Below are 21,616 nucleotides of genomic sequence, written 5' to 3' on the forward strand. Positions count from 1 at the left end.
CGAAAACATTAACAACAGTTTCAGTAGAAGTGTTATAACCTGAGCACATAATGCCTGCTCCTGAGGCGGCCCCTTTGTTGGTAAAAGATTTCAAAGGCAAGGTGCCAACCCTGAAATGAAAATAGAGCTTTCTGTCAGGAGGCACAGTGAGAAATTGAATTGAATTCCCAGTAGTATTCCAGTAAGGAGTAATAGTTAGGTGAATCTGCACTGATTGGCGATTCAAACTCCTTAATTAGAAGGTTCATCCCTTTAATCGTACAATCGTCTGGCTTAGGACAGTTTTTAGGATATAAAGCAAAGACAGAGCACAGCACAAACAATTATATCCGCTGACACGATGTGTAGTTTGCAGATGTTGTGGTTCTGAAAATCTGGATTCATATAATAGTACTGGACTCGAGAATAAAAACTTCGTCGAAATAGGACGAATTTGGTATCAAAAGACCGAGAATGACGAGTACATCATGTACATGTATTTTCGGCGTATTCGAGTGACGATTTCACCTCGAAATCGTCATTTACATTCTAAACCCTTAGCTCCCATTTACATGTTGCCCTTTACATGGGCCTTAATCCAGTTGAATTTGATTCCACAAGGACACATACTCCTTAATCGACTTCTCCCTGACCTCAGTACAAGTTAGAACCATTGCCCCAGGCCGAACTCGTTAGGTCAGTTCCCTCCCAGTGGCCGAGCAAGATAGCATCTAGGCTCAACCAGCCATAAAACCATTTCAGCGCGCACACCTGCCATATCTCGCTCACATCTTTCCTCCACTCCTTTTCTTTACTTGCTTTATGATGGGGAGGTGACCGTTTTTATTAGGGGTCCAGCGATATCTGATGAAATGTTGGGCCTTGCCGGATGATTTGTTATGGGCAGCACGACGTGAAATATGTACATGTCATCATGACTCTGCTTTTCTTTTGTAACCAGTAACTATAAATGAAATACCACGAATTCAAAGAATGTTTGGCCAAGGCCGAATATCATGTATAAAGAGAGAAGCCTGACTTCGTGAAAGTGTGCAGTCTCCTGAGAATATACCCGTATTGTACTTCTAGGACCCTGTTACCTTGGTTGCAGCCAATAAACTAATCTTTGACTTCACCTGGAAGACTCTGAGTTTCTGTAGGTCTGACTCAGGAAGAACCCGAGGTCTCTGGGTGTTGATTCCCTGACACCGCTGGGTTACCGGTTCTGTGCCGGTTCTTAAAAACCCAGTACCTCAATTGGCGCCCAACGTTTGGGGCGATTCCAGTGGTACCAGTCAGCCTGAAGATCGTGAGGAGCTTCGTGTGGAAATTCCGGAGGAGGGCCCACCACCTCATCGACCCCTGCATGTCGACGTGGTCCGAAGGTCTTTGCTGCGAGGTTCCCCGCTTGCCGACGGCTACAAGGACTGCTGCCCTGGCTTTCGCCCTGATGTTGGACCCTTGAAGTTTTCGGTAGAGCGAAACACTGAGACGAGTCTTCTGGTGACGCCATCGATATTTTCAGTTAAGTATAAGTGGAGCGTCTCCCAGTCCTTAGTTGGACTTACTTTGTGGTATCTTTGGGATACAAAAGGTTTTGTATTGGTACTTGCAAGCACCATAACCGAAGGACTCGTGTATTCACGAGAAATATCGTAATCGATAAATCCTTTGAAGTTTTGGAACTAGACTAGAGAGCGAGGATGCCTAGTCTTAGACTTGGGAATTTATTTTGTCTTGGTAGTAATAATAGGGACTCCCGATTGGAGGACTCATGTCCGGTTCCTCCAGTTGGAACTCCGACTTACGAGCTATATGTTAAACATGGGGTAGGCCCCATCGTTTACAACGAAGTATGGATTAAATACACTAGGAAAGATGGTGTTTTAAAATGGCCCCAATATGGTAGCTTTGATTCTGAAATCTTAGACAACCTTGAAGTGAAACTCTTTAAAAAGAAAGCCCGGCCGGCGATGTTTGACTCTTTCCGCTTATGGCGCAAAGAAGCCAAACAAAAAGAAATTAAATTAGCTAAGAAAAATAAGAGAGAAGGAGGACTTTCAGTAATGCAAGCTGCCGTGCAGTTTAAAGATAATGAAGAAGAGCAGATAAATGAGCAGTTGCACAGGCAACGTAAAATGGCAATAGATAAGTGTTATCCAGTTTTGCCGTCTCTTCAGCAAGAGGCAGCAAAAGAGCGTGAAAAAGACCCATTAATGTCGCAATTATTAACTTCACCACACCCCTATGCGCAGAATGCCACAGCACCCCGCAACCTTTAGTTGCACAAGCTGCGCCTCCTGCTCTTCCACAGCACCCAACAGCTGTTCTTCAGCTGGCTCCTACTTCTTCGGTGCAGCCTCCTCCAGGCCCACCGACCACTTCTGTTTCACCTGTGTTTTCTACGATTTTGCCTACTGTACTTTTTACATCTCCTAATGCTCCCTCTACGATTCTGCCTAGTACCACATCTATTTTCCCTGATACCTCTTCTGCCATCTCTACCCCTGCCTTATCTCACCCCATTTTTCCATCTGTTTGTCCTTCAGTTTCACCTTCCATTCGGCAGAAAATGGCCAGCACTGTTACTAATCTTCTTTTACCTCTTTTCGGGTCGCCTGCTACGACCCCTAACATAGGAAGAAGACAGTTGCGAAGTCAACTGCCTGATTATCAAGAGAGAGATTCCCTGAATAGTTTAGCTCGGAAATGGGTCATGGACACTGCAAAATATGATGTACAGTCTGTCATGGAAGTCTTCCATCAATGGGAAGCAGCGACACAGAGATATGTTTTCGAACAAATGTGTGTCTTTCTTGGTGAGGATTTGGAAGACAATGATCAAGAATGCATCCCACAAGAAATGTGTCGTGTACGATTTAAGTTTGGAGAGGGTATGATTGTAGGTCCAGATGTGGAAAAGGCAGTTGAAATGTTATTATCATACCGAAGTAAGGGAAACAGTTCTGGGTCACCATCGGAATCTAATACATCCAGTAGGAAAAAGGCACGACAATACCCTATGAGAGAAGTTCCCCCACAGTGGAGAGAGGGTGACGCGACTGCTGTCCCACCTGTCCTGCCACACTTTCAGCGTGTATGGGTACATGTCCCATGGAAGCGAGCTGAAGTTTTAGCACTCAAACAAACATTACCAGATCCGCGTAAAAATCCTGCAGGGTACTATAAAGAATTATCACAAACTGCTGGGTCATGTATAATGAATTTAGCCGATATCGACATGTTATTTGGGAATGTTGTTCCACAGCCCTTATGGGGTAAAATTCGTCATGTAGATCATGACCAGGAATTAGGTGACACGTGGGCTAATATTACTGCTGCAGATGCCCGACAAGTTGGTGGTGCCAAGCCTGAGCCTCTGATAGCAGAACTACCTGGTAGAATAGTAGATTACATGAAAACGATAATGCCTGCAATACGCGTAAATTGGGATAAGTTGTCTGCATGCAAGCAAAAGAAAGTGGAAACTGTTTCAGATTTCTTCACCAGATTTGAAGAAACATTCATTGACCATAGCGGTCAAGATATGACCACGGAAGGTGGTCAGAGATTGTTTGTCGATAAATTCGTGCACAATCTGCTTCCAGAATTGTGTAGGAAATTAAAAGATTCAGAAAGTTCTTGGGCAGTCTCATCTTCAGCGCAGATATTAGCTACTGCACAATACTACGAGAATAGAGACAAAGATGAGAAAGATAAAGTAGAAAAGAAAACTAGAGAACTCAAAACAAAGGTTTTGCTACAGCAAGCCTATCCGCCACGTGGTGGTGGTAATCAAAATAATAATGGTCAGAATCACTACCAAAATACTTTTCAGCAGCCTCAACAGTATCAGAGAAACTCGCAAAGATTCGAGTATGCTCAACCCCGTGTAGGCCCCAACCAGTGTTTATATTGCAAACAAGAGGGTCACTACAAATATAATTGTCCTGCCCTGCCACAACGTACGAATGGAGTTCCTGGCGTTAGAGGTCGTGGCAGTCAGCAAGCACCTAGAGGTAGAGGACGTGGAAACGCCCCTCAGGACGCGCGCCCCCTTCCGCCACAAAACTCTATGAACAGGTTTGATCAGCAGAATAACGTATCTGACAGGACCGCTCAATACTATGTTGATGAGTATTACACAGAAAATGAGCAGTGGGAGAATAATGATTGCTAGGACAGCCATAGACAAAGAGAGGGAGTTGTTTCAGTTCCAGTAGATCAGAGTGGACCTTACGTTGAGGTGATTACATCAGGTGTGTCAGAACCTTTTCTGTTGGATACTGGTGCTACAAAGAGTTCTATTATGCACTCCAAACTCCCTGGCGCACCTTTGTCTGGCGAAATGAACGTTTCTGTAGGTTTTTCTGGCGCCCCAGTTAGAAATCCGATTTCTGACCCTTTATCTCTTTCTGTTGGTCCTTGTGAATTCGAAGCACCCCTTATTCTGACGACAGGTTGTGGTGAGAATCTGCTAGGATTGGATTTGTTAAAGAGATTGTATGCGACTTTGTATTGTTCTCCTTCAGGAGTACAACTCACTTTAGGCAAGAAAGTGGTTTCTCCTATGTATTTGTCGAGAGATGCACTTCCAGCAGAATTGGCACTTCTCCCAGATATTCTTTGGGCTACTGGTCCTAATGATGTAGGTCTTTTAGAAATTCCATCATATGTTGTAACATTGAAGTCGAATGTCAAAATGCCACGAATTCCCCAATACAGAATATCTAATGAGGGTGAAAAAGCTTTGCTAGCGATTGTTTACGAGTTGATTGAAAAGGATGTGATTGAAGAAACACGAGGCAATGTTTGCAATAGTCCTGTTCTGCCTGTTTTAAAACGAACTGACCCTTCTCAGCCACCTGTGTATAGATTCGTGATTGATCTTAGAGAAGTAAATAAGATAGTTGTGCCACAATTCCCAGTTGTCCCGACATTACCACATTATTAACTATGATTCCAGCTTCTGCTTCATGGTTTTCAGTGATTGACCTAAAGAATGCTTTCTTCAGCATCCCAATTGCTGAGGAGAGCAGGGATATTTTTTCCTTTAGTTTAGGAGGTCGAAGCTTCCGCTTTAAACGCGCTCCTCAAGGCTACTGTGAAAGCCCCTCAATATACAGTCAAGCTCTGAAAACTCAACTTGACACGATTGTTTTACCAAAAGGTGCTACTCTTGTACAGTATGTGGACGATTTGCTCGTTGCTGCAGACACTGAGAAAATTTGTAGAAAGGCCACATTGACATTATTGCGTCATCTGTGTGATCTGCATCACAAGGTGTCACTTTCCAAGCTCCAATATTGCCGACAAGAAGTGACCTACTTAGGTCACCTCTTATCAAAGGAGGGAAGGAAACTGACCCCAGAAAGAATTCAGGCAATAGCAAAATTGAGTGTGCCAAGAACACAGAGAGAAGTACGTGCTTTCTTGGGCATTACATCGTACTGTAGACAGTGGATTCCAAATTTTTCGTTATTGGCCAAACCCTTGGTGGCATTAACGTGTAAAAATACATCCAATCCCATTCCTTGGTCTGAAGATTGTCAGAAAAGTTTTCTCGACTTACGCACAGCATTATGTTCGGCTCCTGTGTTAGGTACCCCCAACTACAGTAAGCCTTTCACATTGTATGTCCACGAGAAGGAAGGCTGTGCATTGTCTGTGCTGACTCAGTTATTCGGAGATAGACAGCGGCCATGCGCCTATTTTTCGTCAACTTTGGATCCGGTAGCACGAGCATTGCCAAGTTGTTTAAAGGCCACAGCAGCAGCAGCTGTTTCCATTCGAAAGTCTGCTGGTCTAGTAATGAATAATACACTAATCGTGATGGTCCCGCATGCAGTAGACACATTGTTAAATAGGACCAAGACACAGCACTTAACTAGTGCTCGACTGTCCAGTTACGAATTGACGCTGCTAGCGAGCCATGTGCACATAAAAAGGTGCAGTACCTTGAACCTAGCCACATTGTTACCAATTGCAGAGGAGTCAGATGCTTCAGAACAGCACAACTGTTTTCTCACAACAGAGGAAGAGACAAAAGGGAGAGTGGATTTATTAGACACTCCTCTTGCTGAATGTGATGGTACATTATGGGTAGATGGTTCATGCTTTAAGCTCCCAAATGGGAACGTGACTACAGTATATGCTGTCACAACTTTGCACACAGTCGTTGAAACTGCGCGAATACCACATGGTTCAGCTCAAGCCGCAGAACTCGTAGCACTTACGAGAGCATGTGTGTTGTCTAAAGGAATGAAAGTGACTGTCTATACCGACAGCCAGTATGCTTTTGGAGTGGCTCACAGTTTTGGACGATTGTGGAGAGAACGTGGGTTCCTGACTTCGCATGGAACTAAGATTCAGCATGGTCAGTTGGTGAATGAGCTTCTTGAATCACTGACGTTGCCCCTGCAAATAGCGATCGTGAAATGTAGTGCTCACAAGAAAGTGACTGATGATGTTGGTCGTGGAAATGCATTTGCTGATGAAACCGCTAAGGAAACTGCAAAGAATGTGATGAGCCGAATGTATGTTGCGAGCCCAGAAAGATGGACTGGTGATGTTGGAATATGTGAGGACACGATAGAGAGCGTGAAGTCCATCCAAGCTGAGGCCACGGAGAAAGAGTTAAGCACGTGGAGAGGGAGTACAGGAAGAATGGATGCAAATGGTTGTTGGATTGAATTGACAGAGCATCAGAGATGGTTGTTACCCGATGCATATGTGCTTGCAGTGGTTACAATGGCTCTTGGAATGGCCCATATCAGCGTGAAAGGGATTTGCGAGTTGTTGGCCCCAGTGTGGAAGAATTCGGGGATTCCCAAGTGTGCAGAGAATGTTGTCAAGAATTGCATGGTATGTCTGAAGCACAATCCTGGTAGGGGAACCCCAACTCCAGCTGGTCATTTTGCACCTCCTACGTATCCGTTCGAGGTTTTGCAGCTAGATTTCATACACATGGAGAGGTGCAACAACTTAAAATACGTGCTCGTGGTTGTTTGTGCCTTCTCAAGATGGGTAGAAGCCTATCCCCTAAAAGACAATACTGCCTTGTCCACAGCAAAAGCCCTTGTGAAAGAGTTCTTCCCCAGGTTCGGAATGCCTAGAATGGTCTGGTCTGACAACGGAAGTGAATTTGTGGGTCGTGTGATGAAAATAGTGTGTGAAGGGCTAGGCATTAGGCAGAAGTTCCATGCTGCAAATCACCCCCAATCAGCTGGATTAGTAGAATGTTACAATGGCACGCTTAAACTTAAATTGGCCAAAATCCAAGCGAGCACAGGTCTTAAATGGCCTGACGCTCTACCCTTAGCACTCCTATCCACCAGAATGACTGTGCATTCGCGAGTGAAACTGAGCCCCTATGAAATCATCTTTGGTCGGCCAGCCAACATATGGGGAGTGCCTAGGCCCACGAAATTCAGCGAGCTGCAACACCCTATTTTGCTTGATTACTTGTATGAATTGACGGCTAAATTGCGTGTTTTATATCAACAGGTCCACAACACCTTGCCTCCGGTCACTGAGACTCCGGGTCACTCCATTGAACCCGGTTCATGGGTCCTAGTCCGCAACTTTCAAAGAACAAGAAACGACCAGCCCAGATGGACCGGGCCTCACCTCGTCCTCCTGTCTACAAGGTCGGCTGTTAGGGTGGAGGGGAAGGCCAATTGGGTCCACGGGATCCATTGTAAGAAGATACCCTTCCCTCTGCCACATGACCAATGGGTCCAGAAAGGAGGCACTGACTCAGAGCGCACAACTGATGAACGTGTAAAAGAAACTAACTGTGAAAGCGAGAACATTTTTCGAGAAACTGTGCCACCACCAGAACAATTGAACCCTGTGGAACCTGAACTACTATTTCTGGACCAGACAGTACCCGGGAAGAGATGCTACAATTTACGACCAAGAAAAACAGACTAATTAAAAGTGATTCCTTTTTGTGATCCGAGAGAAAACCCTATAGACTAATAAAATGTGTCTTTTCCCCAAATGCTATTTTTTAAAGTGCAGATCTCCCATCTAGGTAACTTGCTTATTTTTGTTTTTTCGAACCGCCATCCGGGTTCCGCTGCTAGGGTCGCGGTTGATTAAAGACTTTTGGGTGCAGCTGACGACGTTAGGTTGGTAGTTCTGGTTGGTCCAAGGGAGTTGCCCTAGACTGACGGAAGCATCCTTTAGCAGAGGCAACCTACCACCGCGGGCAGCACCTTAGAGAGGATGGAGTTTCCTGATGTGGAGAGGCCTGCCAAACAAATGAACTTTAAGCAGAGACTTTTTTACACGCTGATGAAGAAAAGTTTTATAATAGTGTGTATTTTTATGCTATCCAGCGTAATGGTCTATTTGATAAGCTATGTTTTATTCTCTTTTCATGTGACATTTGCGCCCACTACATCACCCATACCTCCTCCTACTGTTTCCTCCCATTCTTTCCACCCTCTGCCTGACCACGAATCAAATAGGAGATTAGAGTTCATTAATAACTCCTTCGTTCAGTTATTACACCAACACCAACTTGTAATGAACACAACTAACTGTTGGGTGTGTGGTCTCATGCCTCACACAACGGACAAAGGTATCCCCTATTTGGTCCTGCCATTTAGTCACAATGGTTCAGTCTGGGCATATAGGACAATGTTCATATATGCACGAGAAATCCAACCCCTACGTTCTGTAAAAGACAACCTCAAGACTAGCGCCCTAGTCAAAGGTATAGTTGACATGATCAAGGAAGTAACCTCTTACGAAGATACCCCGGATGATGAGATACTTGCATATGTAGGTTGGAACGTGACCAGATATGGCACTACATTAAGTGAGAAACAGCAAGCCAAAAGATCGTCCCCTATCTGGATCGTACCCCATCAAGGTCACCTGTGTCTGCAAGGTATTGGCAAGAATCCCAGAGCTCAGCTAGGGAAGAGTGTCTGTACAGAAACGTATGTTTTTGGATCTCAGACTTCCCCTGCGTTTTTAGCCGCTAAGGATACTTATTTCATCTGCCATGATAGAGCCTATACATGGTTGCCCCCTGACTTCTCGGGCTCATGTTTTGTTTCATTCCTGTTACCTCCCACCTACACAGCAGCGGCGGATTACCATCGGACAAGGGTAGTTAGAGGTGTTTTGAGTAAAGAAGACACTGCAGGTCAAGAATTTGGTGACTTTGCAATGGGTTTTCTGCCGTTCTGGGGAGCCATGGCTAACAGCAGGAACATAAGGCAATTGAGAAGGGTAGTTGAATCCACCGTGACTGAAACTGCTGGTGCCCTTAGTAACCTGACTGCTGAGCTCCAGTCGGATCGACTTATGACCCTTCAGAACCGGGTCGCTTTGGACGTAATACTTGCGGACCGAGGTGGAGTATGCAAATTGATCCAGTCTAGTTGTTGCATTTTCATCCCAGATAATGATCCAACAGTGTACAGGGCCATCTCCAAATTACATAAGATTTCTGAATCTATCCATGTGGATAAAGGAGATTGGTAGTTAATGGGATGGTTCTGGGAACTGATATCTGCCTGGGGATGGAAAATTCTGATGGTCATTGGGATGGTCTTAGCCATTCTTTTCCTGTTCTGTCTGTGCATACAGTGTGCTCCTGCAATATGTGGCCTCTGCGTCACGTCATGTGTAAGGAAGCCTGTGTCAAGAAATGAACTAAGCACTAGAATGATGTTACAGCAACATCTCAATGACTTTAGGAATATAGATCTGGACTCAGACTAACATGAGGATAGATTAATTGCCTATATAAGGGCAAAAGGAGGGTCTGTGGTTCTGAAAATCTGGATTCATATAATAGTACTGGACTCGAGAATAAAAACTTTGTCGAAATAGGACGAATTTGGTATCAAAAGACCGAGAATGACGAGTACATCATGAACATGTATTTTCGGCGTATTCGAGTGACGATTTCACCTCGAAATCGTCATTTACATTCTAAACCATACTTTACACATACTCCTTAATCGACTTCTCCCTGACCTCAGTACAAGTTAGAACCATTGCCCCAGGCCGAACTCGTTAGGTCAGTTCCCTCCCAGTGGCCGAGCAAGATAGCATCTAGGCTCAACCAGCCATAAAACCATTTCAGCGCGCACACCTGCCATATCTCGCTCACATCTTTCCTCCACTCCTTTTCTTTACTTGCTTTATGATGGGGAGGTGACCGTTTTTATTAGGGGTCCAGCGATATCTGATGAAATGTTGGGCCTTGCCGGATGATTTGTTATGGGCAGCACGACGTGAAATATGTACATGTCATCATGACTCTGCTTTTCTTTTGTAACCAGTAACTATAAATGAAATACCACGAATTCAAAGAATGTTTGCCCAAGGCCGAATATCATGTATAAAGAGAGAAGCCTGACTTCGTGAAAGTGTGCAGTCTCCTGAGAATATACCCGTATTGTACTTCTAGGACCCTGTTACCTTGGTTGCAGCCAATAAACTAATCTTTGACTTCACCTGGAAGACTCTGAGTTTCTGTAGGTCTGACTCAGGAAGAACCCGAGGTCTCTGGGTGTTGATTCCCTGACACCGCTGGGTTACCGGTTCTGTGCCGGTTCTTAAAAACCCAGTACCTCAATGTTTATTAACTAAAAATTAGTGAATTAGAGGGATATATATTTTTGTACTTGTCACTCACCTCAGAAAGCATGTTATATCATACTCGCCAGAAAAATATTCCCTTCACTTTTGTACCACAAGAACTTCGTGTAATTGTAAAAGATGCTTTCAAAAAACATTGCAGTTAACATCAAAAAAACTGTCCCCTACGGTAACCTTAGAAGTCAAAATATAGTTTTATTGCTGAGAGCAGAGTACTCGTAACTGGAACTGGTCAGCGGGCCTCATTGCTTCATACATCAGATATCACTAAGGTGTGCGTGGAAGGATCAAAGGGCAGCCCATCCTCGAAGGTGGGCATTCTTCGACTCTTCAAAAGGGATGGCATTGTTTTGCACGAAAGACAAAACAATTGACTTTGTAGTGGATAAAAAGTGAGAAGCACATGGATAATGTCCCATTGTCTTATCATTCTTTCTCTTTGTGTTCTTTTAATTTACTGTACCCTTTTAGCTCGTATCCTTCCTTAGACTGGTACTATGCTGTTTTTGGCATAACAGACTGAACAGTAGATATCCACATACAGCTGCACGACATCAGAGTAACTGCTGTTGCTGGGCACTGGTACCGAGGCATTCTTCATCCAACTCTTACCGTTCATTGGTGACGTGTTCTTGAGACTGCGCCACCACGTAGAGTTGCTGTGATTTATTCTCATATGCATGCGTATCCTACCCTTCTCTACATGATATTTATGGAGCTTAGACAGCTAGATGATAAAATGATGTGACTGAATTTCAGGCTGCAGGAGATTGGCTGCTGTTTTTATCCGTCTTCCTGTCAACTGCCTGTTATCACTCAGTGATGAATTTGTTGCGGAAACTCATCAAGTTCCTTACGTTCCAATTAACCATTGGGGTCTCTCTTTTTCCTTACACAAGTGAATGCACTTCTGATACTGATATTCTGCAGTTAAGTGAACAGATCTGCAGGGCAGGGTTCCTGCTTTAACCTTCTATACTAGACTGTTTTTTCGTTGACCGGTTCTTCCTTGTGTCAATGAGTGAGCGTGGGTCACTGTCTTTAGGATTGGCAACAATTCTTGTCAGTCTGCCGTCAGGAACCATAGAGCCATACTGCTCAGTAATTCAGAAACCGGGACATTTTGGCAACAATTTGAAAAATATGCTGTGTTACTTAATAAGGCACTTTGCCATACTTTCTACATGGGAATACATATGTGACAAATCATTATTACACTTGTTCACACATGGTAACATTTAAGGAGCTCTTTCAAGAACACTTTTGTGTTACTTTAAAAAAGAAATTTGCTTACACATTAGCTATATTTTAATTTCCAGTTCTCTTAATGTTTTCGCCTGGTATTACAAGTAGTTACATATAAATGTACTGTCTTTTCAGTAGCAACGTATTATTAAATCAAAAGCACCGGTCAGTGATTTTGATTTTACTGTGCTGTTAGTTGCTATTGAAGTCAGCAGGTCTGAAAAAAGATTGATTTTGAATCACCGTTTGGAATTTCACGGACCAAGTGTGCATAAGCATCTTCGAGAGTTTTTTTTCGCGAGGATGATATCCGGAATGAAAATCAGAATACAGTTAAACATGTATAAAACTGTTGGTGTGGCTTAGATGAGGAGTGAATCATTCCTACACTGTAGCAGCATTAAAATTCCGACAACTTTGGTGTTGATTGAATGATTGGGTGCCCAAAAGGGATGGAGAGAGTCCTAGATTAATGCAACCGCTGATCTGTCCGGCTCCTAGTGTGGAAGATGGTGCTATAACCAGGCCACTCTTTAGCGGGCGAGCCCACCTACATCGTACTGACACCTGATCTCCTTCTCACTAAGTCCAGTCACTGAGGCAGTCATCAAAGGAGGTACAGAACTACTTCAGGATACACATTAGCTTGGGTTCACCACTGGGAGAAATGTATCCTTGCGGCGCTCTTTTCCTTGACAGAGTCTCATCCAAGATGGCGCTGCCACACCCAAACACATAAATTCCATGAGGAGCTCAGAGAAAAACTTTCACCCAGCCAGTAAATCTACCTAACAGTGAGTCTCCATATTTGTGCATGTACTAGTTAGTGATTTCAGGAAACTGCATCGAATAATGTTTTCAAGCTCTCCTACTGGGGAGGAACAATCAGTCACCATAAACATGTCAGCTAACAATTCTTCCACCCAAATTGAGCTCTGGCCAAACTATTGTCTTATTTGGTGTAGGCGTGGGTTGGTTGGTCTCTTGTCCAATTCCATCTAGGACTTGGACCTTCCAGCTAGTCCACGATTTCAAGCGCAATCCTTTCGCAACAGCCAGCACACAAATCTAACCAACTTTGTGCATCATCCGGTGCCGGGTGTGAGTGGAGGGTGAGTTGATGAGTATGTTAAAGATTGGAGGGATTTGTTAGCATGAGCTGAAAGCCATTTTGTATTTTGGCAGCCATTTTAGCTAGCCATGTGCTCGCCATGTGCTGTTTCCCTCTTCAGAGCCTTGCACATGCCCAGAAGGGCCTAGCTAGTAGAATGCACCTGCTCCTCTAGTATAACTGTCAGGCTATTTTTGCTGCTGTATGGAGAAGTAACTCTCCTCCCACTTTGTTGAGCAAGCAGATCTTGTATTCCCATATTAAACATTTTGCATGCTTACATGAGCCAGGACCTCCCCTTGGTTTTATGCTGACTATGTAACCCTAAGCATATATAAGGCCCCTGTTTTCTGTACTCCTTAGACTGCCTCATTCATTTGCTAAGGCTTCTGTGTGATGTAGTCTCCCTCATCTGAGGTGAATAAATGCATTCTTTTTATATTTCAGCTTCTGTGCCAATTTCTTCTTTGTTGGTTTAAAAGGACCAGGTATCAGTGAGACCCCTGAGAAGGTCTCTATGTTCTTCAGATGGCGCTCCAATTTGGACCTCATCAGAGAAGTGGCTATCTAAGGGAGTGATCTTGTCAGGAGACAGAAATCGACTGAGGAGGACAGGACAGGATTCTACTAAGGAGGTACTCTGTGCACAGAGATTCTGGGGATTCTCTGTCTCTGCAGCCCAGTATATTTCTGATCTTCCTGATTTTGATCCCCCACAAGATGTTTACCACTCCTGACTGAGAACCTTTTTGGCATGAGTATTCTAAAAACGACCTTTAGGTCATTCAGAACCTGGCAGTTAGAATTTGGACACCAAGTGATTGGTAACGTTTGTTTTGATGCAACACTTGCTGTTGGTTTTGATGCCTTGGATTGGTAAGGTAGTTTAGTAACGCTTACTGTGGCTTTTGATTTGTACGATTGGCCAATATTTTTATTTGTATGTATGTATGTAATATATAAATTGCAATTTATGTAGGCAGGTAATGAGGAGATTTTTCTCTGTTTGAACGGCGTAACGAACGAAGAGTACCTAAACCACTACTTTGATTATAATGCTGCATATTCTGCACTATTTTTGGCATGCCTGTTTCAAGCACAGATCGAAGAATGTGTTGCTTTTTGGAGGTACCATAGTGAGATGTGAATTAAATTGGCCGGCTCCCCTGAGGGAATACCTAAGTAGGTTTAGGTATAAAACACATATTTCTTCCTTGGTGACTCTGTACCCCAATGGAATTAAAGTATGACAATAATACAAACAAGCATCCTTTTCTGCGCACTTTTATAATTGGAGATATGTAGAGCCATTTTTTGGTGTTCTGCCAGCTAAAGCTAGTGAATTGAGTGTATTTTGGCTTCTTGAAAATAAAACAGTTTGTTTGGCTGTTTTTTTTGCAGTCTTTTTGAATACTATTGAGAAGCTCTTCTTGTAAATATGACTTACAACTAGTATTTATAAATGGTTTGGTTTAAGTACAGTCTGTGGGCTGTCCTTTGTTTCTGCCCTAAGTGTTGATCTGTGGTTTAATCGTGTGTTTAAATGTCAATGTGGTTCGTGGTTTTCCCATTAGTACTTCTGTGAGCAAATAGAGATTGCGCTATTTGTGAAATAATGGCTAGCCTTAAGCGCACTTTATCATATGTTCTGAGTGTATGGCCCCTTCTGTATATCTCTGGAATGAGCTCAATGTGTTTGTGTTTTCTTGCTGTCATCAGTCTGTTATGCAAAATGTCATTTAATTAATATTAAATACAAATAATACAAATCCAGAAATGAACCATATGATATTCTAAATAACTGCATGTTACTATTAAATTGATAGAGTAAGCAACTATGCACATGTACAAACTGCCAATGCTTAAAAGATAAAGTTAGAATTCATATTGAATACGAATAAAATAGGACTCAAAAACGAAATTGTGTTTTTTTGCAATAAATAAACAATTATAAGACAACATTTTCCTTAGATACATTGTGTTAGATATAAACAGGCAAACACATCATCTGAGTAAATTGGATGTTGCTGAACTAAAACACATATTATAGAACATGCATTGAAATGCCTCAGTTTTAAATGGGAAACATCCTTTACAACGCAACTTTTACAACACACTACCATTACAACGCAACTTTTACAACGCAAGTTATTACAACGAATTGTGCTGGGGGCGCTCTAGGATAGGGAATAGTTTAATTACTATCCAACACCTTTCCTACTATCCACGGGGACTGCAGTTGAAATAGTAATTTAAACTATTCACTATCCAGCGCCCCCCAACGCAAGTCGTTGTAACGACTTGCGTTGTAAAACCTGCGTCGGAATGGCATGCGTTGTAAAAGCATGCGTTGTAGTGTCATACATCCGTTTTAAATAGACTGCCACCGTGCTTACATTTCAACACTAAAAAAAGCTTTCCAACAACTGTGTTTTAACTGCCGCTGAGCAACAGCTGTTGTTTTGATTGTAGGCCACGGAGAGACAGGAAAGTTGACTCAGCTAGGATTTTGTCAGTTAAACACGGGGTAACATCCTGCATTTCAGACTGCTGTTTTAAAAAGTTACAAAAATGAGGTTCATTATTTTGGATAACAGGAAAACACTTAAAGTAGGTATTTCCTTTCTTAAGGCCTTTTTACATAAGCACATTCTTGGTTCTGATGTGAAATAATGATTGTCCTTTTAAAAAAGTGGCGCAAAATGTTTCATGTTTCAAGTTAGGCTTCTGTGCTTAGGCTTATGAATGAATGCGTCTAAACATGATAGGCAAGGAATGGAGCTTGCTTTTTCTATGTGGAATTATCAAAATGATTGGTTTTATTAAAAAAAATATATATATATTAGTTATGACATTGTTTAGAAAAAGAAAAGTGCTTTTAAATTCGTTTTTAGGGCTCGGCCTACATCACCACTTCGTCAGAAGTGGGGCGGAGCTCCGAGCCGCATTGTTACGGGGCTCAGAATAGTGAAGTAAAAATTCCTCACTGCGCGAGATTTTTCCGTTGTTTATTTTGGGATCTGCATGCTAATTGGTTCTCGCAGTGCTGTGTTTCTAGTAGCCTTCACGCAATAGGCCATATGGATTTTAGTTTGTGCACTTCCTGCATATTCTGTGCGGTTACGCGCAGGGGAGTGCAATACATTGTCAATTACGAGCTGTCAGGGTGCCGCGGTAATTGAACCCAGATGTTGGGGGCGCGTTCACCAGTCTGCAGTGAGTTTGGTGGGCGCACGTTCGTCTGCATCCTTTCATGTGTAAGTGTTGGCCTTTGAAGAGCTGGCTTGGTTGTGCGCCGACAATGAGACACACAGTGTTTATTACCCCACAAAGTATGTAAGTGCGTTTGTATTGGAGACAGTAACGTCCACGTACGAAACGGAATTCTTTTCACTGGCTTACGAACAGTCCCACATTTTGCCGCATTCTCCTCATCTCATCAAAGGGGCTCATATCTTGTTCAGCAAAAACAAAAACCTCCGAGAGCAGGAATGTGTTTCTGCATGGAGGGTCCGAGCAGCCGTGATGCAACAGTTGTGCTTGTGTGTCTAACCTTGGGCCCCATGACAAGTAGGTTGATTTTAGGTGCAGGGATACACAGGCACTGCTCACACACAAACACTGTTGACACACACGGACACTGCTCACACACACAGGCATTTCTCACAGACACCGGCACTGTGCGCACACATAGGCACTGTTCACACACACAGGCTGCTCACACACACCGGCACTGCGCGCACACATAGGCACTGTTGACACACACAGGCACTACATACACACACCGGCACTGCGCACACACACAGGCGCACTGATCACACACAGGCACTGTTCACACGCAGGCACTGTCCACACACAGGCACTGTTCACACACAGGCACTGTTCACACACAGGCACTGTTTACGCACACAGACACTGCTCACAAACACATACACTGCTCACACACACAGGCACTTTTCACACACACAAGCACTTCTCACACACGCAGGCACTTCTCACACACAGGCACTGTTCACACACAGACACTGCTCGCACACAGACAGTGCTCACACACACAGACACTGTTCACACACACAGGCACTGTTCACACACACAGGCACTACATACACACACAGGCTGCTCACACACACCGGCACTGCGCGCACACATAGGCACTGGTCACAGTGACTGCAGTGTGTGAGTGTGCAGGGTAAACAGTGTGAGTGTGCAGGGTGAACAGTGTGTAGTGAGTGCAGAGTGAGTGCGAGAGTTACTGTGAGTGCAGAGTGAGTGCGAGAGTGATAGTGAGTGCAGAGTGAGTGCGAGAGTGACAGTGAGTGCAGAGTGAGTGCGAGAGTGACAGGTAGTGCAAAGTGAGTGCGAGAGTGACAGTGAGTGCAGAGTGACAGTGAGTGTAGAGTGACAGTGAGTGCAGAGTGAGTGCAGATTGACAGTGAGTGCAGACTGACTGCAGAGTGAGTGTGATTGCAGAGTAACAGTGACTGCAGAGTGACAGTGACTGCAGGGGGTGAGTGTGCAGGGTAAACTGTGTGAGTGTGCAGGGTGAACAGTGTATAGTGAGTGCAGAGTGAGTGCGATAGTGACAGTGAGTGCAGAGTGAGTGCGAGAGTGACAGTGAGTGCAGAGTGAGTGCGAGAGTGACAGTGAAAGTGCAGAGTGACAGTGAGTGCAGAGTGAGTGCAGACTGACTGCAGAGTGAGTGTGACTGCAGAGTAACATTGACTGCAGAGTGACAGTGACTGCAGTGTGTGAGTGTGCAGGGTAAACAGTGTGAGTGTGCAGGGTAAACAGTTTGAGTGTGCAGGGTGAACAGTGTGTAAGTGTGCAGGGCAACAGTGTGTGAGTGTGCAGGATGAACAGTGTGTGACTATGCAGGGTGAACAGTGTGAGTGTGCAGGGTGAGCAGTGTGTGAATGTGTAGGGGCAGTGTGTGAGTGTGCAGGAAACGAACACTCAAAGTAAGTCCACCACACACATACATAACACCACACACATAAGACCACACACACCATACACACACCACACACACATACACCACACACACACACCATACACACACCACACACACATACACCACATACCACAACACACTCACCACCACACTCACCCCCCCAGGCTCACCCCCACAGACTCACCACCACACACTCATCACTACACACAAAACAACACACACAACAACACACCCCCAGCCGTCAATGAATGCTTTCACCAGGCACAAACACCAACAACCATCAATGTAAGCTTTCACCAAAAACAAACACAACCATGCATCAGTGCCGCTAAACACCCACGCACACAACAAACAATGTCAGTGCAACTTTCACCAAACACACACACACACCAACAGCTGACAGTGCACCAGCCACTCTTTCAATTGGCACAATCATCAACAGCTGTCAGTGCACCCTTTCACCAACCACACGCATTACCATCCAGCTCTGTACGCTTGACAGCCACACTCAGTAACAGCTCTTACTGCATGCTACCACCAGTCATACACACCTCAAGCCACCACTACACGCTTCCACCAAACACACACACCAACAGCCATCACTGCACAATTCCTACAGGCACACACATCCACCACCCATCAATGCACAAACCAATTGATAACGCATCCACCAATTAATATTGTACCTATCGCACTATGCTGCACTTTACCTTTTAAAGATAATGCGTTAAAGTGCAGCATGCCACCATTCATAACATTCCAATCCAACACACATATCTCCAACACACACCACATGCTTCCACTCCAAAACACATGCCTAAAACACATTTCCATTTACAATGCCACTATCTCTAACTCAAACAAACCCGAGCCCTAATGCATTCCTAATGCTTGTTTAATATTTGTAAAGCTTTTTTTTTTGTCCTCATATTCGCCCTTGGTGACCAAATATTAGTGCGTGGAAATGGACACATTACTGTCACAGATAAACTGGTAGGGGCACTAGATGGTATTAAGGAATGAGTCACCCCACAGTAAAGATTACCAAACTCCGACAACACCACTTTGGAACAACCGACAGGGAGGTATGCTGCCGTGAAATACCCAATCCTATATCGAGCCCGCCCTATTGGGTATACAAGTATGCAAGCCGGTGTCAAGCAGCGTAATCATTGGACCTTGGGAAAAAAAACAAAAAAAACCCAAGGTGGAGTATTTCTCTATCACCAGTTTAGTAATAATAATAATCCACATTTGTAAAGCGCACAATCACCCGTAAGGGTCTCTAGGCGCTGGGGGCCGTCGGGAAGATTAAGCGAGCTATTGCCCAGAGTCACATGGTGCTGGGCTAACCTGCCGCCGGAGCCGGGGATAGAACCCTGATCCCCAGATTCCAGCGTCAGTCGCCCTGGCCGCGGCGCCACACCTCTCCAAATGTTTTTCTTATCCGGATTACCCAATCTTAATAAGTCCATCTTGGATGTTTGTAACACTGAGGTGCGCCAGTCTAACAATGTAGGAGGTAGTGGGTCTTTCCACTTCTTGCATATCTCCCTCCTAGCCAACAAGATTCCGTAGAAGAGTAGGTTTTTAGCTCGACCCTGAATCTCTGGTACAATCCCAAAAATAACAAGAGCGGGACATAACAAGATCTGAGATCCCAAGGCAGTAGTGAGTGATGAGCAAACCATATTCCAAAAAGATGATAGAAGTGGGCAATCAAAAAACATGTGCAGGTCAGAAGCGGCTGTCAGGCCACATTTAGGGCATGCCACAGCGGCATTATTCGAAAACTTTGACAGTCTTAGTGGCGAATAGTAAGCCCTATGAAGGGTAAAAAGATGATTTTGGCGTAGCCAAGAGGGTTCCACTATATTCCACGTGATCTTAAAAGACTCAAGCCACAGATTTTCCAGGCTATGATTGATAATATGCCCAGCCCACAAGAGATCAGGCAAGTGGAACTCACTCTCACACTCATCCAATAAAAGATTATTCCAGAGTGAGACCTCTTTCTTAGTTGGAGGCTTATCTATTAGGAGAGATACCATGTTACTATCCCCCCCAACAAGAACCTACCCTTAACAGAAATCTGTGAGTGCGCCCAACTTTTCATTTGGAGGTACTTAAACCTGGAAAGACCTACCCCTATTTTAGAACTCAGCACCTCCCATGGGAGTAAGTGACCATCTGCAAAAAGGTGCCCCCAGACCTCCATTCCTGCCTCTCTCAGCGGCACTGCAAGACTCTCATGAAGCCAACTCGGGGACCCTGGTGAATTCCATAACGGAGCCCTAGCAGAATAATAGTCAATTTTAATGAAACGTGTAAGTTTCACTCATGTCTTTGATATTTCCCGTAGCACCTTCAATTTTACTTTTTTTAAAACTTGGGATCACCAAACTTAAACAAAAATTCGTGGTCAACTATCTTTTACCCTCTAAGCAATGCCGCAAACATATGCCCACAGCCAGAATTTATGGGAGATTTTAATAACATCCTAGCATGGGAGAGTTGAAAAGCCCACGCATAAAGTTGTAGATCAGGCGCAGCCATACCACCCATCTCTCTACGACCCCTGATCTTCTTCCAGGGTATTCTGGGAATACGATTGCTCCAAATGAAAGAGCTTATGTCACTTTGAAGTTTAGCTATCATCGAGGGTTAAAAAAAAGAGGAATTGTGTTAAATAAAAAAGTAACCTTCGGGAGAATGGTAATTTTAATTAAGTTAGATCTGCCCAGTAGTGATATTGGAAGCGATGACCATGATTTCATTAACCTACTCCTTGGCAATAAGCGAGAAATTTGATGGAACTATTTTATTTATATCATTATATATATTTAGGCCCAAGTAGCGCAGGACTGGACTCAACTGAACCCCTGCCACCGGTTCAGGGTCATTCCAGACCATTATGTCCGTCTTTGCAGCGTTGACCTCATAACCGGAAACAAGTCCAAAATCTCGGGCCAAAGCAATTACAGCGGGGAATGCAGAACGGAGTTCTGAGGTAAAAATGAGGACATCATCTGCGTACAAGGCAGCCTTCCTCTCCCATCCTTCATAATCAAATGACTTGATGTTACAATCGTCACGTATCCGTTGAGCAAAGGGCTCAATGTATAAGTCGAATAAGAGTGGAGAAAGAGGGCAGCCCTGACGTGTACCCCGCGTTGTATTAAAAGGGTTTGACAATTCCCCATTGACAAGCAAAGAAGCGGACGGGTTCTGATACAGGAGCCTAACTAACCGCCTAAACTTCCCACCGATGTTAAATTTTACCAAGACCTCCGATAGGTAGATCCAATTAACCCTATCGAAGGCCATGGTTGCGTCCAAGGTGAGAACCGCTAGGGGGAGTGCTGCCACAGAAGCCATATCTATGGCACCTATGAGATCGTAGGTCAACTCATACAGATGACGGCCCCTTACAAACCCCTTTTGGTCTACATGCAAGATATTTGTTGCTACCGCGACCAACCTGTTTGCCAACACTGACGCAAAGATTTTATAGTCAGTGTTTAAGATGGAGATCAATCTATAAGATCCGCAACAGGTTGCTGACTTTCCCGGTTTCAATATCAGCGATATCGAAGCATTATTCCAAGAAGCAGGAGGAGATATTCCGTCTTGAAGGATATTATTAAACAGCTCAGTTAAAAAGGAGAGAATTGTTGGTGTTAAAGCCTTATAGACGGCAA

Source organism: Lissotriton helveticus, chromosome 5_1, assembly GCF_964261635.1.
Source record: "Lissotriton helveticus chromosome 5_1, aLisHel1.1, whole genome shotgun sequence".
NCBI lineage: Eukaryota > Metazoa > Chordata > Amphibia > Caudata > Salamandridae > Lissotriton > Lissotriton helveticus.